General features: G+C 40.0%; 1 protein-coding gene across 1 annotated transcript in view; it reads left to right on the forward strand.

The window, feature by feature from the left end:
* The window catches only part of Alpk1 (alpha kinase 1), a 101574-nt gene that overhangs the window by 29080 nt on the left and 57593 nt on the right, over positions 1 to 14901 (forward strand). The gene's annotated exons all lie outside the window — the stretch shown is intronic.

Below are 14901 nucleotides of genomic sequence, written 5' to 3' on the forward strand. Positions count from 1 at the left end.
AATTTAATGCAGGAAGACGTTATATATAAAACAGCCAGAAATGAGCCAGCTCTGTGGCCTTGCTGCTAACCATTCCTCCGATTCATCTCCCCTCACGTGGAACATGGAGATTTTAGAATGCAAAGTGCTTTTTATAGATGGACACTGTTTTCCCATTGTGATGCCAGAACAAGATAAACCTGGGGGGGTGAGTATAAACAAGTGGGCTGCACACAAAGCATCGTGGATTGAATTATTTGCACTCATGTTCAGCTTCCTGTTAAACAAAATGTTTCACTTAAAGTTACAAATGGATTTATTACAATGGGAAAGATCCAGTGTGCTCATAAATAAAGACCCCACTTCTCAGCTCACTATATCGAGGCCTCCTGGGAAGAGATATATTGCCTCCTGTCAGAGTTAATCTATAAACGCCTTTAGTACTTAGACCCCATTAGTCTTTGCATCCCTTCATTGGTCCCTCTGGAGTCATATTGTCACTTGTATCAGGTGAAAATTAGGACCCTTTCCCCCTGGGAACAATGTATCATTTAGTACTTCAGAGCCCAGTATACACACTTCTGCTTTGAATAGACCGGGATGTGAATGTGTATAACATAAAAGTCACTAATCAATTTTTTTCTGTTTAGGGTTGGGATTATTATGTTCTTCCCAAGAAAAAAGTTAGACACCGTGAACTCACGTTAAGCCATTGACCGCATGTTTAAAAGAATGCATCTAGCTCCTGCCCTATAATCCTAAGGAACTTTTGTTTAAACTCAAACCATCTTTGAAACTTTGAATTTTTTAAAGTTTTATGTGTGTGTGTGTGTGTGTGTGTGTGTGTGCGCGCTTGCATGTGCAAGATTGCCCATGTGTTTATGTATGCCTTTGTGAGTCTATGTACATGTGTCTGGAGGTAACCTAGGATGTCACCAGGTCCCTTGGAGCTGGAGTTATGGGCGGTTCTGGAGGTGGGGATCTGAAGTCCAGTCCTTTTGTCTGAGCATCCAGTATCCTTGACTACTGAGCTCTCTCCAGTCTCCAAACTTCTGACTTCTCTATTTTTAAATAAAGGCCATACTTCTTGCTGCCAATGCTATAATGAATTCTAAAGAATGCTGTCATCACAATTTTCTAACAGTGGGATTACAAACCCACTTTTTCTATTTCCTTTATCAAGATCTAAGTGTCTGCACCCTTTCTCCTAAGTCAGGCAATGGTAAGAAGGGTGCTGTGAGTTACAAGGCTTCTCTTGGTTTACACAAACTGACGCCATGTGTCAGACTCTTGTCTTATTTAGAAGATGAATTATGTATGTGCCTATTCCCAGATATTTGTCACTAGGGTTGAAAATGTTTATTTTGATTCTCTGGTGGACTTCAAACCCATTACATACCACACACAAGATAAGACTGTGTGTTTAAGTCAGTAAATGCTAAATGTCACTTCGGAGTTTACAGAGAGTTTGTCAGAAACCATCTGACAAAGTTAGGTTCAAAGCCAAACAATAAGAAAAATCTATGAGCCTGGTGCATGCCTCTAATCCCAACAATCAGGAGGCAGAGGCAGGCAGATTTCTGAGTTCAAGGCCAACCTGATCTATAGAGTGAGTTCCAGGAGAGTCAAGGGTACACAGAGAAACCCTGTCCTGAAAACAAACAAAAACAAACAAAGAAATAAAAATGTAAAAGTCTAGAAAGTGAACATTTTTATCAAACTGTATAAAAGGTAATGTTTCATTGTTGACTTTTATTTACTTTAACATTTTTTATCTCCATTTGTATAACACTGCCCTATATTTCTTCATTAATTAAAAATAAATAATTGGATTCATACTGTCTAAGATCAGCATCCATTTTATTAGGGAAAGGAGAAAATGAAAGTTCTACCCTCTGCACAGCTACCAGGAAAAAAAATAGAGTGCTTCAAAATCAGGTTTCCCCCAAATTGAGAGTTTGATGCTCTAAGCATATTGTTGTATAACTGAGAAGCATTTCTGCAGGAACAGAAATCTCACAGGACTCAGAGAAGCCAAAAGCCAGAAAGCTGGCTTAGTGGGAACAAGTGCTTACCCCCAAGCATGAGGACTGGGATTCAGAGCACCATCACCCACATACCAATCAGGCATGGCGGTGAGTGTGAACCTGGGGAGCGGGGCGGTAAGAACAGAGGATCTCTGGTGTTCACTGGTCAGCCAGTCTAGTTCAATGGCGGTCCAGCTTCAGTGAGAGACTGCTTCAAATCTGCTCAGGTGGATGACAATTGAGGAAGACATTCAGTGTGTACTCAGGGGTGTGTGTGTGTGTGTGTGTGCCGAAAGGCAAATGGATGACCACACCAAGTTAGCTAGGTTTGGATTTTTTTCCTTTTTTCAAAAAGCAAATAAAAGATATGTTTCTCTTCAAACATGTCTTGTCTAACTGCCCATACTTCCCAGTTTGCTAACAGAATTTATATTTGTTAATCAAATGTGGTCCCGAGGAATCGTTTAAAGCACAATTTCATCATCATCTAGCTTAATATTGGTTTACAAAAATGAAAAACTTAAAGTTTGAATGGATGAGCAATTTTCTTCCTCAAAAACATAAATAGGAATGAAGCCACCAGGCGGGGATGCCCTGCTTGGGTAGATGTGAAGAAATTGTAGGACCCTTTAGAAAAGTAATGTGGAACTGAAAGGGTTTGCTGGGTAGATGGTACCCCAGAAATATCCTCTTGGGATAAATGTGGAAAATAGGTGACCTTTTAAAATTTTTAAATTTTACAACTTTACTCCATGAAGTTTTATTGAAAGCTATCATCAGAGTCTACAATGCATGGTTTACTTACTGGGCAAAGATTTGTATTTTACATAGTTATATAATTTATATACATAATATAAATAATATATAATACAAACATGCATTCATATTATTAAATATGTATTTTATATATTTAAATATATAATTATGTAATATATGCTAATTCAGCTGATTCTTGTAAAATTGTGAGATTTATTTATTATGCCTCTTGAGATGCGACTTGCCCAAAGCTAATAAGATTTAATTAAACCTTGGAATCCTGGCTGTAACCTGCAGGTTTACCCATCCTGCTTAGCTGCCTAGTGATGACTAAGAGTGAAATGTTAATTTGTTTTCATATCTTTTTTTTTTTGCCCCTATAATTTCAAAGCCTACTAATCTCCTATCTTCTTAAACTATTTCTTTGTGAGCTACTACCCACATCAAAATCTATACATTCTATGAAAAGTTAATGAACTATGCTGATGGAGAGAATTATAATCATAAACTTAGAAGAAGTTTTGGTGGTTTGTTTTTTTTTTTTTATACTGAACTTTAATTTCCACACTGATTGTTCTCATTGAAAATTTGCACTGCCCGGCTGGAGAGATGGCTCAACCATGAGGAGCACTTGGTGCTCTTCCACAGGACCCAGCTACTGGGATTGGGTGGCTAACACCTATAACTCAAATTTTAGGAGAGTCGATGCCCTCTTCTGGCCTCTGCCGTTACTGCATGCAAATGGTGCACAAACATTCCTCAGACACACATAGTAAACTGTTTAAAAGTGTGCATTATTACACACCTGACAACTTCATACCAGAGGACCCTGTGTGCCATCTTGACAGATGCATGACACTGTCACCTGCTTTCCTCCTCCAGCCCCCATAGATACACGACATTTTGCCATGTAACTGTCAATATAAGCTGGGGATTTCTATACCTCACCCGCTGCAGTACGTAATATATAATCAGGCCACGTCATTTCTTCTCCTGAAAATTAACTATCTTCCATCAAGTTATTCTTGCTGTTTTTTTTTTTCTGGTACTATTTAAAGGGAAGCAAAGTAGCCATGTGCTTTGAGGTCCGAGTCCTAAACTTTTAGTGTGACCTTCTCAGCTTTCTCTGCCCCAGCCTTCTCTTCAGGCGTCTTACCTAGTTTGGATAGATGGTGTCTGCCTCTCAGGGAGCACACCTCAAATGAAAGCTCTTCAAAGTTTACAAAATACTTTCCTGCTTCATGAATGCTGTTCACCTCATGGTGTCTCTGGATTAGGAGACTATGGAATACGTTTCTGGGAGTGTTCTCCTGTCAGTTAGGATGCAAATATGCAGAGGCAGACCTACTGGAAGGACCGTTGCTAAGCCATCAGCTCAGGAGCCTGGAGCCAGGACCAGATGGTAGGCTTGGCTCACCTTGACCTGAGATTCGACTCTTCAGCCATGGGGCCAGGCTAATAATTCTTCAGATGTCACCATGGCTAATGGAGCAGGTAACTGTAGCCGGGAGCAGCCAGAGCAGCCCCTGCATCGTGGTCTTTTATTTTCCTCTTCTTCCTTCCTGCCTAACCCATTGTGACCCAGAACACTATTGTTGCACTTCGGTGCACAGTCAAGTTTGGTAAACACTCCCAGTGTCAGGGAACTGGAGAGGGTGGGCTTGGGGACAAGAGAGGCAGAGGCAGAGGCAGATGCGTAAGGCAGCTTTGCCAGGCTGTTTCCTGTCTCCATAAGGTATGGTCTGTAGGCTGGAAGTGGATAGAAAGAGATGTAAAAACAAATTATTTTCACTTACAGAGTTTCATGAAATCTATTTGTCTTTTTTTTTTTTAATATATCAAAACACACCTTTGTTTTTGTTTTCCACTGAAGGAGAATGCCAGGATGACTGAAGCATCCTGGGACTCTAGAGTTTGTTTACCTAGTGGTTCAAACTGCTCATTGAGGCTTTCCGGAAGTTACTTATCATCGGCGACATGAGAGTCTCTGTCCATGTCATTATCCAAACCCCGCCCCTACCACAGTTCCCTGCCCAAGAGCCCTCTCTACTCCGACGGGCTGTTTCTCTAACCATCTCTGCCTGGAGTCATATCGGCTCTAACCCTCAGGGCAGTAGCTGGTATTTATTAGCTGTTCAGTACACCTAGGCTTCGGTACAGCTTTATACTTTTGGAATTTGAATGACCAAATAGACATATAGACTTCTCAGACTCGCAGTGTATGTGTGGAACACAGCAAGCCAGGAGCCATCCGGGTTAAGCAAAAGTGTGTACTGTGTACGTGGTTACTATTACATCCCTGGGTCAACTCAATCTCGTCTTCTTCCCCCGAAAAATCCCCCTAAAAAATCCATGATTCTAGATTTCTACTTTATCATTCCTTCTTTTAAAACCGTTAAATTATTTTAATTAGGCACATTTGCAGTATTGAGTGTTAATTTGTTGACTATAGGTGATCTCTTGTTTTTCTTTGTGACTTGGACGCATGTCTTTGTACCCTGCCACAATATACTACTAGACACCAGTGTTTATTAGATGTATGTCGATCCGTACCACTGACTTGCTGTTTATTTTTCTGAACTTTACTGTGATGTATCCCGGAACCGTTCAGTATACCTTTGCTCATTCTATTCCAGTGTAAGGGTTTTGTCTCCTGGCTGATACAGATTGCTTGTGATACAGACATTGTTGTGTGTGTCAGCAAGGCTCAGACTGGAGAGTTACTCTAAGCTGGTGTTTATACCTAAGCGTCGGCAGTCTGGATAATGTCTATTTATGATTAATTACACTGGATAACGCCAAACCAGAAGCTTGACTGTGGGGCATGGGGTAAGCAACACTGCTCTCCTCAACAATTCCTATTGTAGCTTTTTAATACTTTTTCGTGGGACAGAAACTCATCTGTCCTGGTGGATAATGAGTTTGAAGACTTTCCATGTTTATTAGCTGGTGTGCTTCCTTTTGTGTGAAGTTCCCAAGTCCTTTGCATATTCTTTCCTCAGTGCACAGCAAGTTCTTTTCTTGTTGGCTAATGGGAACTCTTTATATATCCTGTGTAGAAATCTTTTGTCAGTTACCAAACTTACAACTTCTTCCTTTTGCAAGGCATGGTGGTATAAGCTTTTAATTCTGTCACTCAGGAAGCAGAGGCAGGTGAATCTTTATGAGTTTAAGGCCAGCTTGATCTACATAGACAGTTCCAGGCCAGCTAGGGGTACCTAGCTGAACCCTGTCTCAAAAACAAACAAATATTTTTTTCTAGTTCGTGCTTTCTCATTTTAGGTGTTTTAGGTTGTGTTTTTAATCAAAGGTTTTTTTTTGTTTTTTGTTTTTTGTTTTTTGTTTTTTTTTAAATAAAACCTCTTAGATTTGACATCTTACCCACAGTATTTTGTAAGAGTGTGAATACCAAGCACATTCACAATAGAAACCTGAAGCCGATAGAAATGTGATCAATGTATGAACAAGGTGGTCACTCAGCCATGAAAGGAAACGAATTGCTGGGCTTGGGATGTAGCTCAGTAGTTAAGGTAACAAATGTGCATGAAACCCTGGGTTTGGTCTTCAGCACCGTATGTGTACCAGGAATGGCGGTATCAGGCACTTGGGAGGCAGAATCAGGAGCAGCAGAGGTTCAAGGTTATCCTGGGCTACAAACGGAGTTACATGTGAGCCTAAAATACAAGAAGTGCTGTCCAAATACATAAACACAACATCAACAACCTGAAGAAGTGAAGGACTGATTCGTGCTATAGCCCTAATGTGGTAATAGCATGATACTGCCCGAGAGAAGGGGAGTGGTGTGGCGTGGCCCCAGCTCCACAGACGACCAGAGCAGGAACATCCATGGATCTAGAGAGCAGACTGGTGGATGCTGTGAGGCGAGGAAGGGGTGCGCAGTGACTCCTTTTGACCCTGTAGAGTATCCTGAGGTTAGGGAGTAGAGATGGTTGTACTATAAACCACTGAATTGTAAACATCGCAATGGCAGTGTTTGATCTGTGAATCTTACGTCAAAAAATTGTCTTCACTTTGGAATTAAATAAAAAATGTTAAGCATGCCTCAACCCTCCTTTAGCGAACTCCTTTAGAAGCACAATTTTACTTTCCACATTGAAGCCGTTAGTACTGATTTTTAGAAAGTAACGTTTCAGTCCAGTGCTACACACTGCTCTGTACAGATCAAGCCTCCATACAGGTGTGCCTTTCTCTTGGGCTCCTAATGTATTTACTATCTTGATTTCTCTGAGTGCCAATAATAATTTATATAATATAATTTCATTTAATATTAGCTACTGGCATTTGGTGTTGCCTTTTTCTCTCCTCCATCATTTTTCCTTATCTGGTATGTCTCGATTCTGTTTTATTTTGGTTTTAACCCAGCACGCTACCACAGAGCCACATGCCACGGAGCCACATGCCACGGAGCCACATGTCTAGCCCTCCATTATTCTTCTATATAAGTTTTAGGATGACCTCTGAGGCCACACATGGATACACATACAGAGATGTTGAGATTTTTACTGGTATTGCATTAAAGTTATAGACTAATTTGGGAAGAATTTGGTGTCTCAACAATATTGTGTTTTACAGGATACAAATGTAAACTATCTTGCCATAGACCTGGGATATCTTCCAGTTAAGTTTTATAACTTCTCTTCTAAGAGACTTGCACATTTATTACTTAAATTATCCTAGGAACTATTCATGAAGGAGGATATAGAGATATAAATATATGATTTTTATGATACCACATTGTGTATTTTATGCCATGGCAACTGTATTTTTTTTAATATTTATTTATTTTATGTATGCGAATACACTGTTGCTGTCTTCACACTCCAGAAGACAGAATTTACAGATGGTTGTGAGCCACCATGTGGTTACTGGGAACTGAACTCAGGACCTTTGGAAGAGCAATCAGTGCTCTTAACCACTGAGCCATCTCTCCAGCCCCGGCAACTGTATTTTTATTAAATTTTATTTTTAATAACTTATTGCTTTTAAGATTGGATCTTTGGTTTGTTCACCGTGTGGTGTTCCTATTGTTCTCTTCATAGGAAAAATTTTAAGTTACTCACTAAACTTCTTTAAGATTATAGAATCATATAAATTATATTTTTTTCTTGATTTATTTTGACTTCTATTTTATAAAAATCACTATTTTGTTGGTATTTTCAAAATTACTTATATACAGTATTTCTAATATTTTAAAATGCATTTATTTTATTGCATATACATTGATGTTTTATCTGCATGAGAATGTCAGGTCCCCTAGAACTGGAGTTACAGACAGCTGTGATCTGCCATATGGGTGCTGGGAATTGAACCTGAGTCCTCTGGAAGAGCATTCAGTGTTCTTAACCACTGAGCCATCTCTCCAGTTCCATTTCTAATATTATATTAGCCTTTAAAAGGAGTCTATGGGGCTGGTGAGATGGCTCAGTGGTTAAGAGCACTGACTGCTCTTCCAGAGGTCTTGAGTTCAAATTCCAGCAACCACATGGTGGCTCACAACCATCTGCAATGATATCTGATGCCCTCTTGTGGGGTGTCTGAAGACAGCTACAATGTACTTACATATAATTAATAAATAAATAAATAAATAAATAAATAAATAAATAAATAGTTTTAAAAAGAATCTATAATATGTTTTCTCCAGGTTTTTTTTCTTGTTCTAGTTTTTTGTCTCTTTTCTGTCAATCAAATTTGTTAGCAGTAGGTGAATGTTATTCTTCTTTTGAAACAGTCAGTGCTTTATTTTGTTGATCTTCCTGTTGAGTTTTTTAAATCTGTGTCTTTGTACATAGGTGTGTGTGTGTGTGTGTGTATACACATGTGAATGTGCATGTTTGTATGCGTGACAGTCAGCACATGTCTGCTATGGCACACTTGTGGAGGTCCGAGGACAGTCTCAGATGTCTGTGACACCTTACACTTTGTGACATTGGGCCTTTTCTACCACTGCGTGCTGGGTTAGCAGCCTCTCAGCTCACTGCAGGATCACTGTGGTTCTAGCTTCTGTGAGTTCTGGGGATCTGACCTTAAGCCCCCATGCTTGTACAGCAGGGGCTGTACCCTCTCAACAATCTCCAGCCCCAAAGTGAGTACTTTTTATGTAAATCTCTGCTGTTTATTTTGTTCATCTTTTCAGCCTTTTTCTATTTACTGCAATAGCCAGTTCATACAGTGCTGGAGATTAAAGTTAGGGTCTCATGCATGCTAGGTAAACACTCTACCAACTGAGCCATATCCCCAGCCCTCTCTTTGAAGCTGTGTGTGTGTGTGTGTGTGATGCTGGGGATAGAATCAACTCAAAGCTGATGTATGATAGGTAAACACCCTAGCACTAAGCTATATATACCCAGATATATATATCCAGCTATATATATATCCAGCTATATATATTTCCAGCTATATATATTCCCAGCTATATATATATACCCAGCCCCTAGCTCTGGCACTTTTTGGCCCAAGTGTATTAAGACTATGAGGCATGCATACAAGGTTGGAAGTGCTGTGGATTCCTAGTAACCTGACCTTGAATCTAATGAAGTGGTCTTTTTATCTGTAGTAATAGCTTGTGCCTATCAGTGTATTTTATCTGATATTTTGTACAGCTGCATCATCTTCCTCTTTGTTATTATTCTAATGTATCTTACTCTGCCTTTCTGTGTTCTTTCTATATTTTTCTGCACTCGTATGCTCTAGAAAATGCAGATAACTACTTTAGAGAATTTTAAATTAATATTTATTTCACATGTATGGGTGTTTTGCCTGAATGTATGTACTCAGGAGTCGTTTCACTGAGTCATATACTACCTGTATTCTCAGGTCTTTTAGGAACAGTCATAGTCGTTTCCATAGTGACTGAACCGCTTTATACCCGTCAGTGGTGTTCAAGGGCTCCAGTCTTCCACCCTCACTGAAGCTTGTTTGCTTGCATTAATCGTCTTGATAACAGCCATTCTACTTGGGGCAAGACAGAATATTAAACAGATTTAATTCACATTTCCCTGATGGCTAATCAGATGTTGACCAGTTTTTAAACATTTACTGGCCATTTGTGTCCCTTTTGTGAGAACTATCTATTCAGCTCATTAACTTGATGACTGACTGGATGACTGGTTCGTTGGTGTTTAAATAGCTCCAGTCTGAGGAACATTTTGGCAAAGACTTTCTCTGTGTGTAGGCTGACTTTTTACTCTGGTAGTTGTTTCATTTGCTGTGCAAAAGCCCTTTAATCATACCGTCTGATTTTTCCGTTTTTTAAATTATCTCTTTTGTGCTATTGGAGTATTTTTCAGGATGTCCTTGTCTATGCCTTTATCTTGAATGTCTTACTTGAGCTGTCCTCTAGCTATTCCAGACTGACGTTAAGATTTCGATCCATTTTAAATTGATTTTTTTTAATGAAAGACAAGAGATAGGCTCTAGCTTCCTTTGTCTGTATGTCGCTATCAAGTGTCTTAGCATCATTTGGTTGAGGAAGCTGTCTTTTTTCACACTGTGTGGATTTTTTTAAATTACATTTTTATATATGTAGTGTGCACGTGTGTGTGTGCATGTATATGTGTATGTATGTGTGTATGTGTGTGTGTTAGTGCATGTGTGGAAGACAGAGAGAAACTTAACAGCAGTCAGTTCTCTCCTTCCTTCTACAATGTCAGTCCCAAAGATCAAACAGGTTGTCAGGCTTGGTGACAAGTGGCCTTACCCTTTGGGCCATCTTGCCATCCCCACTGTAGGTGACACTTTGCTTGTAAATATGTGGCTGTAACTGGGAGGGCTTATTTCTGGGTCTCCTAGTCTATTGCATTGGTTTCCATGTCTGCTTTTGCACTGGGACCATGCAGCCTTTGTTATTATGGCTCTTAGTGTAGTTTAAGATCAGGTTTCTCGATGCCTCTAGTAGACTTTTGATTTAGGATGGCTTGGGATAGATTTGGGGTTCTTTTTCTGCTTCTATGAGAATTTTAGCTCTAGTTCTGTGAGGAATGTGATTAATATTGGTGGAGACTTCACTGAGTCTGTAGACGTTTCTTTCATTAGCACTATCCATTTTCTACAGTGTTGATGTCGCTAAACCTGCAAGCATGGGAGGTTTTTCTATCTTCCAGTGTCGTTTTCAATTTCTGTCTCCAGGGATTTGAAGTTCCTGTATAGAGATATTTCAGCTCCTCAGTTAGGTTTACTGCTAGGTATTTCATTTATTTACTTAGGTTTTTAAGAGTGGGATACCTCCTCCCTCAATTTTTTCTTGACAAATTCATTATTAGTATCTAGAAAATTGTGTGATTTGTGCATGTTGATTTTGTATCCGGCTACTTTCCTGAAGATGCTTACCAGATCTAAGAGTTTTGGATGAGTCATTGGTTTGTTTGTTTGTTTTTCTAATATTAATACACTATCACTCTTTTCAGACACAGCAGAAGAGGCCATCAGATCCCATTACAGATGGTTGTGAGCTACCATGTGGTTGCTGGGAATTGAACTCAGGACCTCCGGAAGAGCAGTCAGTGCTCTTAACTGCTGAGCCATCCCTGCAGCCCATCACTGGGGTTTTTAAGTATAGGATCCTGTCATCTGCAAATAGGGATGTACTGACTTCTGTTCCTAATCATATACCCTTTATTTCTTTGTCTTGACTTATTGTTCTATCTAAAGCCCTGAGCACTATCTTCAACAAGAGCAGTGAGTATGGGGACCCTTCTCTTGATCCTGATTTAGAGGAAATGCTTTGAGATTTTTCTCCATTTACTATGATGACTATAGAATAGCTATCCGTACACCTCAGTATGTTTGTAGGTGTGAGGCTTTCTTTTTCTAGTTTCTTCAGGGCCTTCTGTCATACCTTGTCAAAGGTCTTTTCAGAATCTATGGAGATGAGCTTGTGATTTGTTCTTAATCACATTTATGCGTTGTGTTCCCTTGTTGAATGGCAGATATATAAACACCTTTACATTCCTGGGGTAAAACAAGCTAGAATATGGTATATGAATACTATTCACAGGAAAAAAAAACACATTTAGGTTAAAACAAGACCTGACAAGATGGCTCAGAAGGTAAAGAAGTTTCCCATGCAAACTTGGTGACTTGGGTTCCCTCCCTGGTTCCCACACAAAGGTGAGAAGGAAAGAACTGGCTCCCCAGAGTTGTGCGCACACACACTAGTAATATTGGTATTTTTAAAAGAAAATTTACATTTAGATACTTTCTTGGCTTAACATCCATCATTCTGTGCTTATTTGGCTTCAGGGTTGATGACAGATGAGACTTCCGGTCTGATTCTCATGTGTACGCCTTTGCGGATAAGTTACCATTTTCCCTTATAGACTTTCATATTGTTTCTTAGCTCTGTGTTTCTGATGTCTTGACTGAACAGTGCTGTAGAGAAGATCTACTCTGATCATGTCTGTTGGAGTCCGGAGTGCCTCTTGTGTTGTTTGGGTGTCTACTTTTTTCATCTTTGGCAAATTTTCTGCTATAATTTCACGCAATGGATTTTCTATGTCTTCTATCTTTATCTTAACTCTTTTTTCTACCATGGGTTCCTTCCTTCCTTCCTCCCTCCCTCCCTCCCTTCCTTCCTTCCTTCCTTCCTTCCTTCCCTCCCTCCCTCCCTCCCTCCCTCTTTCTTTCTTTCTTTCTTTCTTTCTTTCTTTCTTTCTTTCTTTCTTTCTTTCTTCCTTTCTATACCTGCTGACTCCACTACCTAAGCTCTGTGGGTCTAATTTACTGAGTGTTGTTTCTGCTTTCATCCTTTCTTTCTTTATACCAGGTGTATTTTGTGAGATTTGTCCACAAACTCATATTTCTTAGCATTGTCTGGAATCCTTGAAGCTTAGATTGAAATCAGATCCCTTTAGAGGGGAATGTTTAATTCACCAGTTGCCTAAAAATTAACCTAAAGTTATTTTTAAACGTTATTTTATATTGCCATGAAGAGGTGTTTGTAGACTCTGTGGTCCCAGATTCTCAAGGGAAGATTTTTGATCCCTTTCACAAAGGAATGTGTTTTGACAAAGGCAGTTCCCCTTGAAGATGGGGAGAGGAGTGAAGGCTTGTTGTTCTTTCGCACTAAGGGTGCAAATTGTTGTGACCTAGGACATGGGTGATAGGTCCTCTCACCTTCTGACCTTTGGGGATATCGTCTCTCCAAGAGAGGGAAAGCAGAAGTTTAAGCTCGTAGGGTGTGGCAAACGTGCATTTCTCACGTTCACATGCTAATAAAGGCAGGCCTGTGTGTGATAGTTAAATCTTTCCATTTCAGCCTTTGGTTGGCTTTTGGTTTGTTTGATTTTTGTTCTTTTGTTTTGGTTCTTGAAGTAACTCTTGCTTTCCTATGTTGTTAATCCATTTGTTTCTAGAGATTTAAGGGAATCTTTCCGAATTTCAGTGGAGATGTTGATCAAGCAGTCTTCTGTGTTGCTCTAAATAGAAATCTCTTTGAGTCATTGCAGCTTTCTTTTCCAACTTTTCCTGTTTTTACCAAGCTTTAAAATGCTAACAAACCAAACGGCTGCAACTCAAGAGCATCCAACTCCCCCCCTCAAGCCATCCCCAACCCCGCCCCCCCCATGCCTTACTCTTGTTAGATTTCATCTTCTTCCTGGTCCACTCCCTGCTACCTTCCATCAGGCCAAGAAGCTATGTGGTGGCGATGGTGATGGTGGTGATAGGTTCTGTGTGAGTTCAAGTGCTCACAAACATGTGTGCGCATGCATGCGTCCATGTGTATTAGTTGCTCAGGGGAGGTGAAATGATGGGATGCTAGATTGTCACTGTCAGTGCCTGTAACATCCAGTATTGCCAGCAGTCTCCCATCCATCTTCAAACCAGGCCTGAACCTGCTTATCTTCCATTTTCAGGGTAGAACAGCTACAGACAGGGATTCTGTCACCAAAAATCTCCTTTCTACTTTCTCTTTTTTTATGAGCACAAGACTATGGTCTTCCCTTTATAATAAAGGATGATAAGCTACCAGGGCCCTATTGTAATACAATTTTCTTTCTTCATGCACAGACTAGTTCTCCACTTTCCACTGTTATGTAGGCCTATCCTAAAAAAAAAAAAAAAGATTCTAAGAAAGATAGACTGCTTCTTGCTTTAATTTGGGACCTGAACAGAAGTGAATACCTGACTCACCTGAAGGTCAGGACCAGCAGTTTGCTCTTTCCTTTCTGAACTGCCAGATGTCTGTCTCAGTCTCTGAACTTAGGCCCCCATTGTAGCCAACGCCTTCCTCTTCAGTTGGATGGTGGGAATGTGAGGTGACTGGTTACAAGGTCCCTTGCCCACTCTAGCCCACTAATAACCTCTTGTTTGCTAATTGGAGTACTCAGAGGGGATGAGCGGGTCTTCATTTGTTTGTAACAGAAGTCTGAGGATAAAATTCTGACTAGCCCTTGAGGCCTGTTCTCTTTATAGCTAGACACAGTAATGGCCATTTGAATGCACAAAACGCCATGACTTACAGACACTCGATTTAAAAGGAGACTTCATGCACAGTTTACAGCAGCAACCTCGTTTGTGCAGGGATCCTTTCTGAAATGCGCTAAGTGAAAGAGAGAGTAAGTTTACGCTCGGGATGAGATGATTACAGTAGCTAATTCCTCACTCCCTTGGTTATGTGAGTGCTCTTGGAATGTGATCACATTTTTAACTGGAGAACCCTGCTTGTGTTTGTTAATAACTACATGATTACTTTGAGTGAAATTAGCCTCTGATACCCTGATGGTTTACTTTGGTGTGATTTAAAACAAAGGTCATGAGATAGAAGGGCACATTTAATACCAACTCAGAAACTCTCTGCTTTAACTTGCTCGGTGATTTCTTCCTTGCTTGAGTAGCGCCATCCTTGTCACTGGTACCACCTCCCCTTTCAGACTCTGCTCTAGTAACACTTCTGTATGCCCCGAAAGTGTCTAAAGCAAAGAAATGCCATTCCTTATTCTGGGCAAAGAGGATAATTTCTTTTGTTTACAAGGCACTACATCAACAAAAGGAAGACAGACCAAAATATTTGTTAACCAAGTATTGTTTCTGTCTATTGGCTAGACATTTTCACAGTACTAGTCAATTATTTTGTTCTCAGATTATCTTGACTGCAGTAGATCCTTCTCCCTCACATTCTGCA

This window comes from Grammomys surdaster, unplaced genomic scaffold (assembly GCF_004785775.1).
Source record: "Grammomys surdaster isolate TR1022 unplaced genomic scaffold, NIH_TR_1.0 126531, whole genome shotgun sequence".
Taxonomy (NCBI): Eukaryota; Metazoa; Chordata; class Mammalia; order Rodentia; family Muridae; genus Grammomys; species Grammomys surdaster.